The following is a 14,274-nucleotide window of genomic DNA, read 5'->3' as shown; positions in this document are numbered from 1 at the left end:
TGTTAGATTTATGACAAGGATGTCAAAATAGGAGGCAGTAGACCTACCCATTAGTGAAAACTTCCTTGGTGAGCTATGGGAAAGAATAGAGGGCTTAGCTATTAGGGAAATGGCCAAACCAGCTTCAATTGTCTGTAACGAAATTAAAGTTGAGAGTATTCGTTACATTTATAATTATAATGAATTAAAATATAACGGATGTTGCAATAAAGATAGGTGAACTAGGAAGGGAATCACAATCAACTTTCTAGGCTCATGATGATTCAAGCAAACTGGCATGTTGTGCACCACACGGGATAGCCTATGTAATGAACTGAAAACGTGTTCACAATAGTCAATTTTTGAAAAGGACTGTAGTCTTGTGACTGTTGAGGGACCTAACTGGTCCATACCAGTCCTAATTAAATTAGGTGATAAATACAGATGGCAGGACATGACAATATGAATTGGAAAACAGGAAAAGAGGTGACATCATGCACTACAATTACTGAAACTTACATTTAAGCATAAAGAGAAGCAAAAGGAAGGGCAGGAGCTTGTTGCTAGATGAATCAGACGTTTTTCGTCATCTTATCAGCCTATCAAGGTGTAATGAACCTACGAGTGGTAGGAATCTAAGTGAGTGTGCTCCTGGCATACACTACTTGTGTCATGAAGCCATAGAAGTTTATTCTGCTGCTATAAAAGTATGTCAAAGCTAAAGGTGGTAAAGGAAGGTGAAATGAACAGAAACACTTATAGATACGTGAGATAAGTGAGTTTAAAGAGGGTAAGCATTTAAAGTTTTTCTTAGTGATGCAGTGCTGGCAAGTAGTACATTAACTTTTTAGGTGTGTAAGGCACCGGGGTGGGTCCAACGGTATAGCTATTTAGAGTGTACTACGTGTGAATGCAAAATGTGGTACGTATCAGTGGAAATGAAAGGATCACAAAATTAACCTGTATCAGTAATGTATCCAGATACACAAATATTTTGGTTAATGACAGATGGCGAAGCACAGAGCAGTTGAAGAGTTCGCATGAAGCATTCTAAATCTTTCCATAAACGGAATTGTGGTCATCAGATGAGTTTTCATGTACGTCATCAAAATAGCAGAGCCTAAATGGCAGGTAATACACTTTACTGGAGGGACAAATGCCCAAAATTGTGGGTTAGTAGAGTATTTAATTAGAGTATTGGTGGTGGCCACATTGGTAAAAGACTTCATTAATTATATTTCTTCTTGAAGCAGTGAGCAAGGCTGAAATTGGTGTGATGCTAGGTGCATCAGCCAGGAACTGCTTGGGAAATGAGGTTCTGTACCGCTGAATGCCTCATTTTATTCGATGGAGGAAGTAGATAATGTCTGAGGTACCTTCTTGCACAATGGCGTCCAGTAATGTAGGACAAGTGTTCATAAGCATCAAATGGAGGTTCCATTGTTACAAAAATATAGATCAGTGTTCAAACTGGAAACAATGTGAAACATTATTGCCTGTGTGTACATAGTATTCAAAGCAGTGTAATGGTAGGTGAAACATTAAGTCAAAATAACACAGTAGTGTAGGAATTAAAGATAGTTACGCACTCAGGGGACACACTATTAATTGTCTAAGAGCGAACATTGTGTTTCTAGATGTTTGTGTTGGGTGTGAGTGAGTGGAGCCACTACAACCCTAATTCAGGTACTGTAGTTCTCAGTGTGCAAGTAGGTTATGCATGTTTTTGTATGACATCAAGATGGCAGATGGTAGAATGGACCATAGTACAAAGACGAATCAGAAATAAGTGACATGACTAGACAAGGGTCTCTTTGATCGCTAATCGCTCCATGTTAGGAGGACGCCCCTGGAGGAACCAGAAGGCCAAACAACATCCTCCAGTCTCATCAGCGTGAGGTAGATGTTGAAAGACACTAACTGCCTGTCTAGCGAGTCCCATTGGTTCCTGTCACAAATTGTTGAGCAGTTAATGATATGGAATAAACAGGAGGGCTGTACATCGAGCAAGGCATGTCACATTTCTCACACTATATCGTTGTTTAATGGTCTTACATCCTTACATTAAATGTAAGTGGTTGTAAGAGATAGGAGTGCTATTATCTTTCAGATTATGACGCACATAGGATGCATTTCTAAACTAGATGGAATCACCTTTGTGGGTGTTGCAATTGAAACATACCATATGAATATCTTAAAAGAATGATCAAGGTTCCAGATAGTTCTCTTAGGGAGTGGTAAGTCCATAATTAACAGGGCATTTATCTAATTTGTAAACCACATGAATGGAGTGACTATATTACATTTGCCAAGATATATGAGCCAAGATGATGTGAATAAATCATAGGTAGAATTAGTGGGGGCCAAGACGAAGTGCTTAGCGACAGTCCTGTCACTGCACAAACACTTACTGTTAGACACCTGATGTGCCAAATCATTCCTCTAGAAAATAACACTGGCTCCTTAGTTAACTATCCAATTGAGAGACGGCACATACCATGCAGTAAATCTCTGGGGAATAGCTAAAGCGGACACTGCAGCAAGGTAGCAGTGAAAACTCTGTAGTATTGGCTGGAATAGTGCAACGGAACTATGAATGCTATGGTACTAAGAGAGTGACATGGGCAAGATTAGCTCAGACATGTCCCTTCTTAATGGAAGAAGGTTAACAGTACTGATTCAGGGACATGGTAGCAGGGACAGGAATAACAAGGAAGGTTAAGAAGCTAACTGCAATGATATGTGACTACAGAATTTCTCCAGAAGTAGAGGATGACTGTTCGTCACGCATTAGCTGTAGTGTAAGAAACCATGTCATTGAGAAGTTGTCCCTATTCCTCCTTATTTACTGAGAATGTGAACCAATGACTCTACATGGATTTTTTAGCAGATAGCCAGGTTAAAAGAGGCTAGCATAATCTTCAGTATAACGTGCCAGCACTATTGGACTAATGGCAAAATGGTACAACCATGGATCCATGCATAAATTTATTCATATCTGCGGGGTTGTATCAAAATTATGTCCACTTGGACGTTAACCATTTGTAATACAGGCAAATACCACCAGCTCTTGTGGGAACAACTTGTTTTAATTTTGACTAGACCTCTGAATAGTGGTAGATGCAGTAGAAGCGCAACTACAATTAAGAAATACTACTATATTACTTGGCCAGAGTACACGCGGTGTAGTTCACGACACCAAAAGTGGATGGAGAGATAACATACGTCACTGTAGTGCACGTAATAAGTAAGTTTTCCCTGGAGCATATTAAATCACAATTACTGGGTTTCCCATAAAAGAAAGAAATAAAATCATTATTGCATAAGAATGTCGCACATTGACTGATCAAGAGTATTTCAAATGAAATACTGTGTTGAAGGTTAAAGGAAGATAATCTACCACATACTAGTACCTACCATTGATTCCCTATATTTTTAACATGCTGGATTTAGGGTCTCGACATGTAACAGTATCTTCTGACAATGGACTTACCTATGATGTTAAGGACTTTACATTTTAAGTCTATTGTAAATTAGGTGGAAAATCGAAGAAAGTGTAGTTTTTAAAGGAGTAATACATTTCCTATAATGGCACATGGCCTAATTCGTAACCATAAATCGCTTGTTTCACCAGATCAATCCACGTGAGTTATGATAGATTCCACCACTTATTACGAAGACGAGGACTTATTTTTGTTGTGTTATCCATTACATACAAAGAATATAGATTATGTGACTTGCAAAGATGCTGCCAAACAGCAACGTATGCCACACTATATGCATGCATTGGCCTGACTACCAGTAAAATGTTGCAGAGCGAGTTATTCTTTGTCTACAAAAGGCTAACACAACTTCCAGATAATATTGATTTATGCAACGTAACTTCCCACTAGCGTATTCTACGAGAGTCTTCGGTAATTTCAAATAGCTGTGGTTCGCATATTTTAGGCGAGTGTGTCAAGTACATGATCTCTGTAGGTTACTCATTGCATGAATTAGTCATTAGTGTTAACTCCAAACACTTGATGTAGAGGTCCTCTGGTTGTTGCAAGTTTGGTTCCTATTGTTGTTGTGGTCTTCAGTCCTGAGACTGGTTTGATGCAGCTCTCCATGCTACCCTATCCTGTGCAAGTTTCTTCATCTCCCAGTACCTACTGCAACCTACATCCTTCTGAATCTGCTTAGTGTATTCATCTCTTGGTCTCCCTCTACGATTTTTACCCTCCACGCTACCCTCCAATACTAAATTTGTGATCCCTTGATGCCCCAGAACATGTCCTACCAACCGGTCTCTTCTTCTCGTCAAGTTGTGCCACAAACTCCTCTTCTCCCCAATTCTATTCAATACCCCCTCATAAGTTATGTGATCTACCCATCTCATCTTCAGCATTCTTTTGTAGCACCACATTTCGAAAGCTTCTATTCTCTTCCTGTCCAAACTATTTATCGTCCATGTTTCAATTCCATATGGCTACACTCCATACGAATACTTTCAAAAACGACTTCCTGACACTTAAATCTGTCTCGATGTTAACAAATTTCTCTTCTTCAGAAACGCTTTCCTTGCCATTGCCTCACGTGTTCCAATATTTCTACGGAATCCAAACCGATCTTCCCCAAGGTCGGCTTCTACCAGTTAGTATTTTGCAGTTGTGACTTATTGAATTGATAGTTCTGTAATTTTCACATCTGTCAACATCTGCTTTCTTTGGGATTGGAATTATTATATTCTTCTTGAAGTCTGAGGGGATTTCGCCTGTCTCGTACATTTTGCTCACCAGGTGGTAGAGTCGAGTCAGGACTGGCTCTCCTATGGCTGTCAGTTATTCTAATGGATCAGCGACAGGAAGACGTGGCTTAAGGCTATCCCAAGTGGGCAACTATTCATTCACACGATGTACACGGTAGATAGCGCTGAACTCCACTGAAGGTCACTTGTCAGTTTTCTTTTTCGTCTTGAGATGCTGTGTTCAAGTAAGGTAACGAGCATTACAATCATTAAAAATTTGTACGATGTATTTCCCATGTTTCTGTTGGCTAAGATAAGACTTGCGACTCGTAAATAGGTTAAATGTGTTTCCTTCCCCAACGACGTCGCTACAGGAGTCCTTTATATACAGGCAGTGATTTATAGGCTCACTGGGCCATGCACTCTGTCTCGCCTTCCGCATCCGCCTTCTGTCCCCCATGCACATCCTCTACGACCTTATCCCCTTCCCTCACCTTCTCCTTTTCCTTGAACACATCCGCACACTATATGTTGTCCTCTGCATTGATCCCCCTCCCCCATTGTGTCTCCCTTCCTCTCCACCCCCAACCTGTTTCCGTGCCTTTACCGTTTTGTGCCACCCTCTCTCTATCTCCACACCCTCCCCCTCCTTTCCCAACGCAACTTCCACCGTCTACCCCTCCCGGATTATGAGCTTCGCCCTATCTACCCTTCCTACCAACTCTAACCCCATCTTCCTGCCTCCTCCTCAGGGCTCCCTCTCCTGCCCCTCTCCTCTCCTGAGCGGCTTCCCCCTCCTACTCCCCCCTCTCTCTTGTGCTCCCTTTCAGTGTCTCTGCACTTCCTCCTGCCTTGCCTTCCCTCTTCATCTCCTGCCCCACCAGCCTCCTGCCTCTTAGTGTACCCGTTGACACCCCTACTTTCTTCATCCTGCCGCCTCCCCTGCTGCCCCTTGCTCTCCCCTCTTTTTCCATACTCTCCAAGCTCTCCCTCAGTAGGTCCCACCTGGCATTTTTATTCTTCATCGTGTGCGCTCCACATGGGTTTTAAGTGTGTTGTCCTGGAGAGTTTTTAATACTGTGGCCGACTTTTAGCCTGTGCATATGCATTCAGTGTCTTCTTTGTGTTTTAAGAATCATCAACGGTGTTTTTTAATTTTATGGTGACATTTTTAATTGTCTCCCCATGAATATATCCATGTCAGTGTATTTTTACCTCCATTTTCTCCCCTTACTCTGTTTTATGTTCTCCCTTTTTATCGCCTTATATATGGTGTGAGTCACCTAACGTTACCGCTGGATATATTTCGTAAACCACATCAAATACTGACGAACCGATTCCACAGACCGAACTTGAGGAGAGGGGCTAGTGTAATTGTTTAATACAAACGATACAAAAATGCACGGAAGTACGTTGTTTAACACAAACCTACGTTTTTTTAAATGGAACCACATTAGTTTTGTTAGCACATCTGAACATATAAACAAATACTTAATCAGTGCCGTTTGTTGCATTCTAAAATGTTAATTACATCCGGAGATATTGTAACCTAAAGTTGACGCTTGAGTACCACTCCTCCGCTGTTTGATCGTGTATATCGGAGAGCACTGCAACATACATCGCGTTTCTACAGAATGATCTGCCAACGTTGCTCGAAAATGTCCCACTGGAAACGCGTCGACGTATGTGGTTTCAACATGATGGTGCACCTGTACATTCCGCAATTAACACTAGGCTGTCCCTTGACAGGATGTTCGACGGGCGTTTCATAGGACGTGGAGGACGCATAAATTGGCCAGCTCGTTCTCCTGATCTTACACCTCTGGACTTCTTTCTGTGGGGTACGTTAAAGGAGAATGAGTACCGTAATGGGCCTACAGCCCCAGAGGATATGAAACAACGTATTGTGGCAGCGCAGGCCGAAGTGGCCGTGCGGTTAAAGGCGCTGCAGTCTGGAACCGCGAGACCGCTACGGTCGCAGGTTCGAATCCTGCCTCGGGCATGGATGTGTGTGATGTCCTTAGGTTAGTTAGGTTTAACTAGTTCTAAGTTCTAGGGGACTAATGACCTCAGAAGTTGAGTCCCATAGTGCTCAGAGCCATTTGAACCATTGTGGCAGCCTGCGGCGACATTACACCAGATGTACTGCGGTGTGTACGACATTCATTACGCCAGAGATTGCAATTGTGTGCAGCAAATGATGGCCATCACATTGAACATCTATTGGCCTGACATGTCGGGACACACACTATTCCACTCCGTAATTGAAAACGGAAACCACATATGTACGTGTACCTCACCCCTCATGGTAATGTACATGTGCGTCAGTGAAAAAGACCAATAAAAAGGTGTTAGCATGTGGACGTAATGTGCTGTTCCAGTCTCTTCTGTACCTAAGGTCCATCACCGTTCCCTTTGGATCCCTACGTAATTCGGTGCTCTCCGATACACACGATCGAACAGCGGAGGAGTGGTACTCAAGCGTCAACTTTAGGTTACAATATCTCCGGATGTAATTAACATTTTACAATGCAACAAACGGCACTGATTACGTATTTGTTTATATGTTCAGATGTGCTAACAAAACTAACGTGGTTCCATTTAAAAAAACGTAGGTTTGTGTTAAAAAACATACTTCCGTGCATTTTTGTATCGTTTGTATTAAACAATTACACTAGCCCCTCTCCTCACGTTCGGTCTGTGGAATCGGTTTGTCAGTATTTGATGTGGTAACGTTAGGTGACTCACCCTGTATATGTAGCATTTTATTCTTGTTTTAGTTGTCATGTCACTCGGCTGAAAAGCGCGGATTGTGCTGCTGACAGCCCTTCCCTGCTCATATGGGGCAGGGCAATGAAATCACAATAATGAAAAATTATATAGGCTCTTTGGGACAGTGGGTCGCTGTTCTAATACCATATCGCTGTTCTAATATTATTACTCATCATCATGTTCCTCCCAGCAGCTATTCGCTTGTAAATCGACAGCAGGCTATTGTGATAGGTTGCTGTCCTATCATTGTTACCCACCCTTCCCATGTAGGGCTATTGGCTAGAATGGCTGGAGCAACTCCCTAGTGCTTGGTTGACAGTGAACATATCTTCTCTACATCCTGCAGTTATTCACTAAACAGGATAGAGCTATTGTCTAGAGCAAGATCAGTGGCATCTCATCCTCAACTCGCATGCTTCACAGCCAGAAGAAAAAAATTCGGATTTCCTTGCCAATTTTTGAATTTCCCACCAATAAGAATAAGGACATTCGGCTGCACCAGTGATCTGGATCGGCCATCCTGGATTGTGAACTCTTAATTAGAGTGTGTTAGTATTCCAAAATGATATGCAAATTCAGTTTCTATAAAGAATACATTATTATTAATTATTATTACCTCCTCTGTAATGTATTGTAATTAACTTTTGAATTTACCGCCAAAATCCGAATTTACCTCGAAATTTTACATTTCCCACAAAAATTAGAATTTTCGCCATTTTTTTCTAGGTAAAGGGAGGGAAGGGGTCGCTACGGTCGCTACGGTCGCAGTTTCGAATCCTGCCTCAGCATGGATGTGTGTGATGTCCTTAGGTTAGTTAGGTTTAGGTAGTTCTAAGTTCTAGGGGACTGATGACCTCAGAAGTTAAGTCCCATAGTGCTCAGAGCCATTTGAACCAATTTTTTTTTTCTGATCTCTGGCACCGTAGATTGAGAAATGTGAAAATACGCTGCCAAGAAAAAACAGAATCGCACCAGTAAGAACAAGTCGCGCGACATAATTGAAAGTTGGTAAGCGTGTTCCAACATCTCAAAAATTATGCCCGTTCAAATTTCACGCCAGTCTCATAAGAGGAGAGCCAGTAGCGCAACCATGAGGACGCAAATTAGTTTTCTCTATTTGCTCTAACGGTCGTGAGCGTTAATTACCTTTGAGAGTGGACGTGGTGAGTTGATGTTAGTCAAGAATGCCTGTAAGTTGACAAACAACCCGTTTTGCATGACTGCTGGTAGCAGTTGTCACGGGAATGAACGGTCACAAGAAAACCACGCTCCGGACTAGAGATGGGCAAAACTGTTCTTTTCAGAGATTGGATCAGAACTGTTCACTCCCTGAAATGAATTAGCTCTTTTTCATGACTCACCACTCATTTACAATAGAAAATAAATGGAAGGCACATTGCCCTTTAAACTTGGTTTATTCCTGTACTATACCTGTATTTTGATCTTTTTTGATCCTATTTTGAAGTAACACAGATAATGAGTAAGAATTTTGTATTGTTTATTGAAATTTCCACGATATGACAAAGTTTTTGATTATTGATTTATTTTGCACTATCGTGGTTTTCTGGGTGATCGGAAAATGTTGTAACTTGAGATTTACATTAACAATATATTTGGCTATAATGTATTAAAATTTCATTAACCTCATACAAATACATCGCAAGCCATATATTTTTAAAGTGAACGTTTCCTTCCGAAGACGCCTAAAATCGCAAAATCCGTACCAGAATAAGAAAAAAAATATAAATTTGACTGTAAAACGAAAGTGCTGCATATAGCCTTACGCAGAATAAAACAAGGAAAATATTGGTGTATCACATTTTGCGATACGTTTATCGGTTCGCTCGTAATTAAAGCGTAAATTCGAGTGTCCATAATAAAAATCCTATAGTAAGAGGAGTCATCAGGAACCTAATCTAATCAGTTTAAACAAATAAAAATAAAATAAAAACAATTGATGTATACATAACATAATAATGTAATATACATAGCGGTATTACTACGAAGAACAATATCCAGTAGGGACGAAATCCGATGCAGAGGTGCTGAGTCGAGCAGGTCGAGCCGCGAGCTGTATTACTGCGTGAGCTGAGACCGCAGAGACCAGAGTGACACCTGAGTCGCTTTGCTCAACGCTCTGGCTAGAGTCGAGACGGTGGGGTGAGCGTTGAGCGGGCGAGTTCCGAGGGTGGGGGGAGCGGTGAACTCACCGGCTCCGAGACAAATCGTCTGTTCCCTTGCGAGCAGGTTGTTGCTAGTAGTTCCTATGTTATCCGCTAGGTGGCTCTCTGTCCTGTTGCTCGCATCAACTGCCCAGAGGGCAGGACGTGTGACTGAAACGATAGCCGACAGAGTGCGATGCGAAGTTAAGCTGCGCCAGACACTGCATGCGGCAGACGACGCACAGAGACGGCACGGCATATGTGAAACACAAAATCTAATGGGGCACTGCACAATGCAGGCAGCCAAGGTAGAAGCAGGGCAGAGGCAGGCGCTGGCTGTGTTGTGTGGCATGCACTGTGCTGTGACCAGCAGAGGCACTGCTGATATGCTCCGTCTCTCTCTCTCTCTCTCTCTCTCTCTCTCTCTCTCTCTCTCTCTCTGCCGTGGGAAACGTTTGGAGCTACCGTTCTTTTTTTCTGAATCACTGATTGTTCACTCCTTTGAAAGATTCAACTCTATGAATTAGTTCAAGAGTGGATCCCCCATCTCTACTCCGGACTGCGACGTCGCACTACCGAGAGGAAAGACCGTAGTGTTCGGTGTATGGGTTTGGCGCACCGTACTGCATCTGCAGCAGCAATTTGAGCAGCAGTTGTGAACACAGCGACAGAGCGAACTGTTACGAAGCGGTTACTTCAAGGACAGCTCCGAGCCAGACGCCATGTAGCCTGCACTCCACTGATCCAAAACCACCGCCATCTGCTATTTCGATGGTGTCAAGTGAGAGCTCAGTGCAAGGCAGTGCTTTGATCTGTTGTGTTTTCTGATGAAGGGTGGCTCTGCCTCAGTGTCGGTGATCGCCGTTTTTTGCTTACAAGGAGGCCAGTTGAAGACCCACAAGCAATGTGTCTGCGTGCTGGACACATTATACCTACAGCCAGAGTTATGGTCTGGGGTGCGATGTTGTATGATGGCAGGAGCACTCTTGTGGCCATACCATTCACCCTGATTGCTGCTCTGTACGTCAGTCTGGTGATTCAACCTGTTGTGCTGCCATTCATGAACAGTATTCCAGGGAGTGTTTTCCAAGAGGATAACACTCGCCGGCATACCGCTGTAACGCAACATGTATTATAGAGTCTTGACACATCGAGCAGAGCAGCGGCACCAGTTACGAAAACTGACAACGGCCGTGAGAACGGTCTGCTGTCCACAGGCACCTCTATATCTGCATCTGGTGACGTCTGAGGACTGTGGATGACACGGCGGCCGGTCGGCGCCGTTTGGCCTTCAAGGCCTGTTTGGATGGTGTTTTTGTTGTTTTTTATATGGTCCTATTAACAATATAGAGTGAATAATCGAGTAGACAGATAGGGAATAATACTATTATAAAATCAAATTACTCACTAACATGGTGTACATATTGTTTCATGTTTTTTTGTACCATTGAGGAGAAAAGGAAATTCAATTTTGTAGTAAAATTTCAAGTTGCACTTATAGTTATCTTTTGGTATCCCGATTGCTATAAGGATATACTGTGTATCTCATAATACACTAGTCGATCTGCATTCCTAAATATGTAAGTCCACTGAAAACGTTACTGTGGAGTTTATCTTGTTTACTGCGGTTTGCAAAAAAGGTATCAGAAAACAGAAAGTAAAAAGGCATGATGTTGTAAACTATTAGGAGAGCTCAGAAAAGACCCGATAGGAAGGAAAAGATCGTAGTGTAATACATTTACAAAATAGTTGCCAAAAGTGCAATATGGTTGAGAGTTGCCAGAGCCAGGATTCAAAATAAATACGAGAGGTGTTCAATAGGTAAGGCAACTATCTGTTTTTGGAAAGCAGGTTGATTTGATTGAGGACTGCAATACACTATATTATAGCCCCACTCTTATGGCCACAAAACCCTATTTTTCAACGTAGTCTGCCGTCAATACTACGTCCACCTGACTGGGAGGTCCTGTATGGCCGGCTGGTACCACTCTACTGGTCGACATCGCAGGAAACGTCTCGCTGCATCAACAACCTCTCCCCACCATGCAAGTGCTGCTTCCAGCCTAGTGCAGACTTGTGAGAGGCATTGTGTTGTCACGAAAGAGAAGGAGTTCATTTGCATTTCTGTGACGACAAACCCGATGAAGTCGTTTCTTCATTTTCCTGAGGATAGCACAGTACACTTCAGAATCGACCGTAGCACCATGAGGGAGGATATCAAACAGAATAATCCCTTCGGCGTCCCAGAAGACCGTAGCTCTGACTTTATCGGCTGAGGGTGCGGCTTTGAACGTTTTCTTCGGAGGAGGGGTGGTATGGTGCCATTGCCGTTTTGTCTCTGGTTCGAAGTGATGAACCCATGTCTCATCACCTGTGACGACGTTCGACAAAAATTGTAACGTTCAAGCAATTCCGCAGATATTGCCCTTCGTTGTTTTTTTACGGTTTTCCGCTAATCGGCGAGGAACCTAGTAAGCACACGCCTTTGAGTGCGCCAAAGTGTCAGCACTACTGACAGAGACATCTAATTGAGCAACGAAGTGTTTGGCTGTGAGCCGTTGATCATCTCTAATGAGAGTGTCCGCACGTTCCAAAGTTGCAGGAGTGACACTGCGTGCGGCCGGCCGGTCGACACGCGGGAGGTCGGACAGGTTCGCGCGATCTTGCTGCAGTGACGACAGATGCCTCGCCCAACGACTCACCGTGCTTTTTTTCCACCGAGGGGTCACTGTAGACAGTGCGAGCGCCTATGAATGGTAGTCTGATTTGCCGCCAAGAGAAAATGACAGTTCTCCGTTAGGAATGCATCTCCGTTACACTCGCCATTTTGAACGGTACGTATGTGGCACGCAGCTGTCGGGACTACGTGAAACTGTAGGGGCTGAAGCGAGAATATTCCATGATGTCGCACAAGAAATTCTGCATTTTTTCAAACGACACTGGCCGAGGAAAAATATGCGCAGCATTACTTATTGAACGCTCCTCTTAGAAGCTATACATAAATAATATAATTTTATTGCGTACTAAAAAACGGGTGGTTTTGAAAAAAATTCGAAAGCTGAGTGGATGGTCGGCAAATGGGCCCAAGAACGGGTGCCTCCATCCGCCCCCCGCCCCCGACCCTCCCTCCAGTAAAAACTGGTAGTACAGCGACCCTACATGCAGCAGGACACGGGCTGTTGCCGTCCAAATGGCACACGGCCGCCGTGGATCCGCCGTCGCCGTCGCCCGACACAGCAGCTGTGACGTGCGTGGGGCAGTGGCTTATAGAGGGGCTCAGCAAGTGTTGGCGCCCTCTCGTGCTTCGTGCACAGCACGGCACGACAGTCTTCGAGGCAACCACATCGTGTACCTCAGTCACTCCGTTCTAAGATTCTTCCTCCTTCTTCTTGTTTCTAAAGCTGCGGAAACAGACACTGAGCGGTTAATTTAGTGGAAGAACTGTCAGTTTTTGCGGGACGAAATGCTATAAAAGTACATGGACAGCAGCAATACAACGAATACGTGCAAAGATGTATTCAAAAAACTGAGTGGATTATCCCGAATCAAGTAATAACTATATTTCCTGAAAATACATTTCAGAAGTGTGCTAGTTTACAGGACTAGCTGGACTCAAAAAATAATTTATCATTATGTCCGTCACATTTTAGCTGAAATAACACCACACACCTGTGTACATGCCTCCACTAGTTAAAGTCAAATTATTGAAAACTGCCAAACCCGGTAACGCTTCGCAATTACTAAATATGTATGAGAGTAGGATATACGTCCTAATCTCCTTTTCCTCCCCTCTCTCTATCGCTCTCCTCCTCCCATCCCTTTGTCCATCTTCTCCTTCTCGCCCAACCTCTTCCCATCACCTTCTCCCCGTCCCTGTACATCTTTTATCTGACATTCTATCCATGTCTTCCTTCCTCATTTGTCTGTCCATATTCTCCTTGTCCTTCTCATACCCATTTCCTTCCTCCTTCTCTGTCCAAATCCTCCTTGTCCTTCCCATATGGATTTCCTCCCCCCTTCTTCATCCGTTCCCTCTTCCCTCCTCTCTCTGGCCATATTGTTATTGCATACGGAAGATTGATTAGAAATAGAAGCCCAAACGAACGTGTGAATTGGTTGGAATCGTTAGTACATGGAGTACAAGAGAGACCTTTCTAACAGTATTTCGTACGGTTTCAATCAATGAACAAGTATGATCATAAAATTAGCCATAAACCCAGCTTTCCTGCTTTGTATTAAAAGTGACCGCGAGAAGGAAAACAAAACAGCACATTTTCAAAGCACAGCTTAGCGTATTCTTTCTCGCAGCTGACTTAAGAGAAAGAGCTTATACAATGAGGAGCCAAAGAAACTCGTACGCTTGTCTTATGTCATTTAAGGCGCCGAAGCGCTGCAACACGAAGTGGCATGGACTTCACCAATGTCTGAAGTAATGATGGAGGAAACTGAATCCATGAACCCTGTAGGGCTGTCAATAAATTCATAAGAGTACGTTGGGGTGGAGATCTCTTCTGAACAAGGCATAAACTCAGAAGAGTGTTCCCAAAGCCACTCTGTAGCAATTCTGGACTTGTGGAGTGTTGCACTGCCCTTCTGGAATGCCCCAAGTCCGTCGGAATGCACAATGGACAT

This window comes from Schistocerca cancellata, chromosome 11, assembly GCF_023864275.1.
Source record: "Schistocerca cancellata isolate TAMUIC-IGC-003103 chromosome 11, iqSchCanc2.1, whole genome shotgun sequence".
Taxonomy (NCBI): Eukaryota; Metazoa; Arthropoda; class Insecta; order Orthoptera; family Acrididae; genus Schistocerca; species Schistocerca cancellata.
This window is presented reverse-complemented; position numbering follows the sequence as displayed.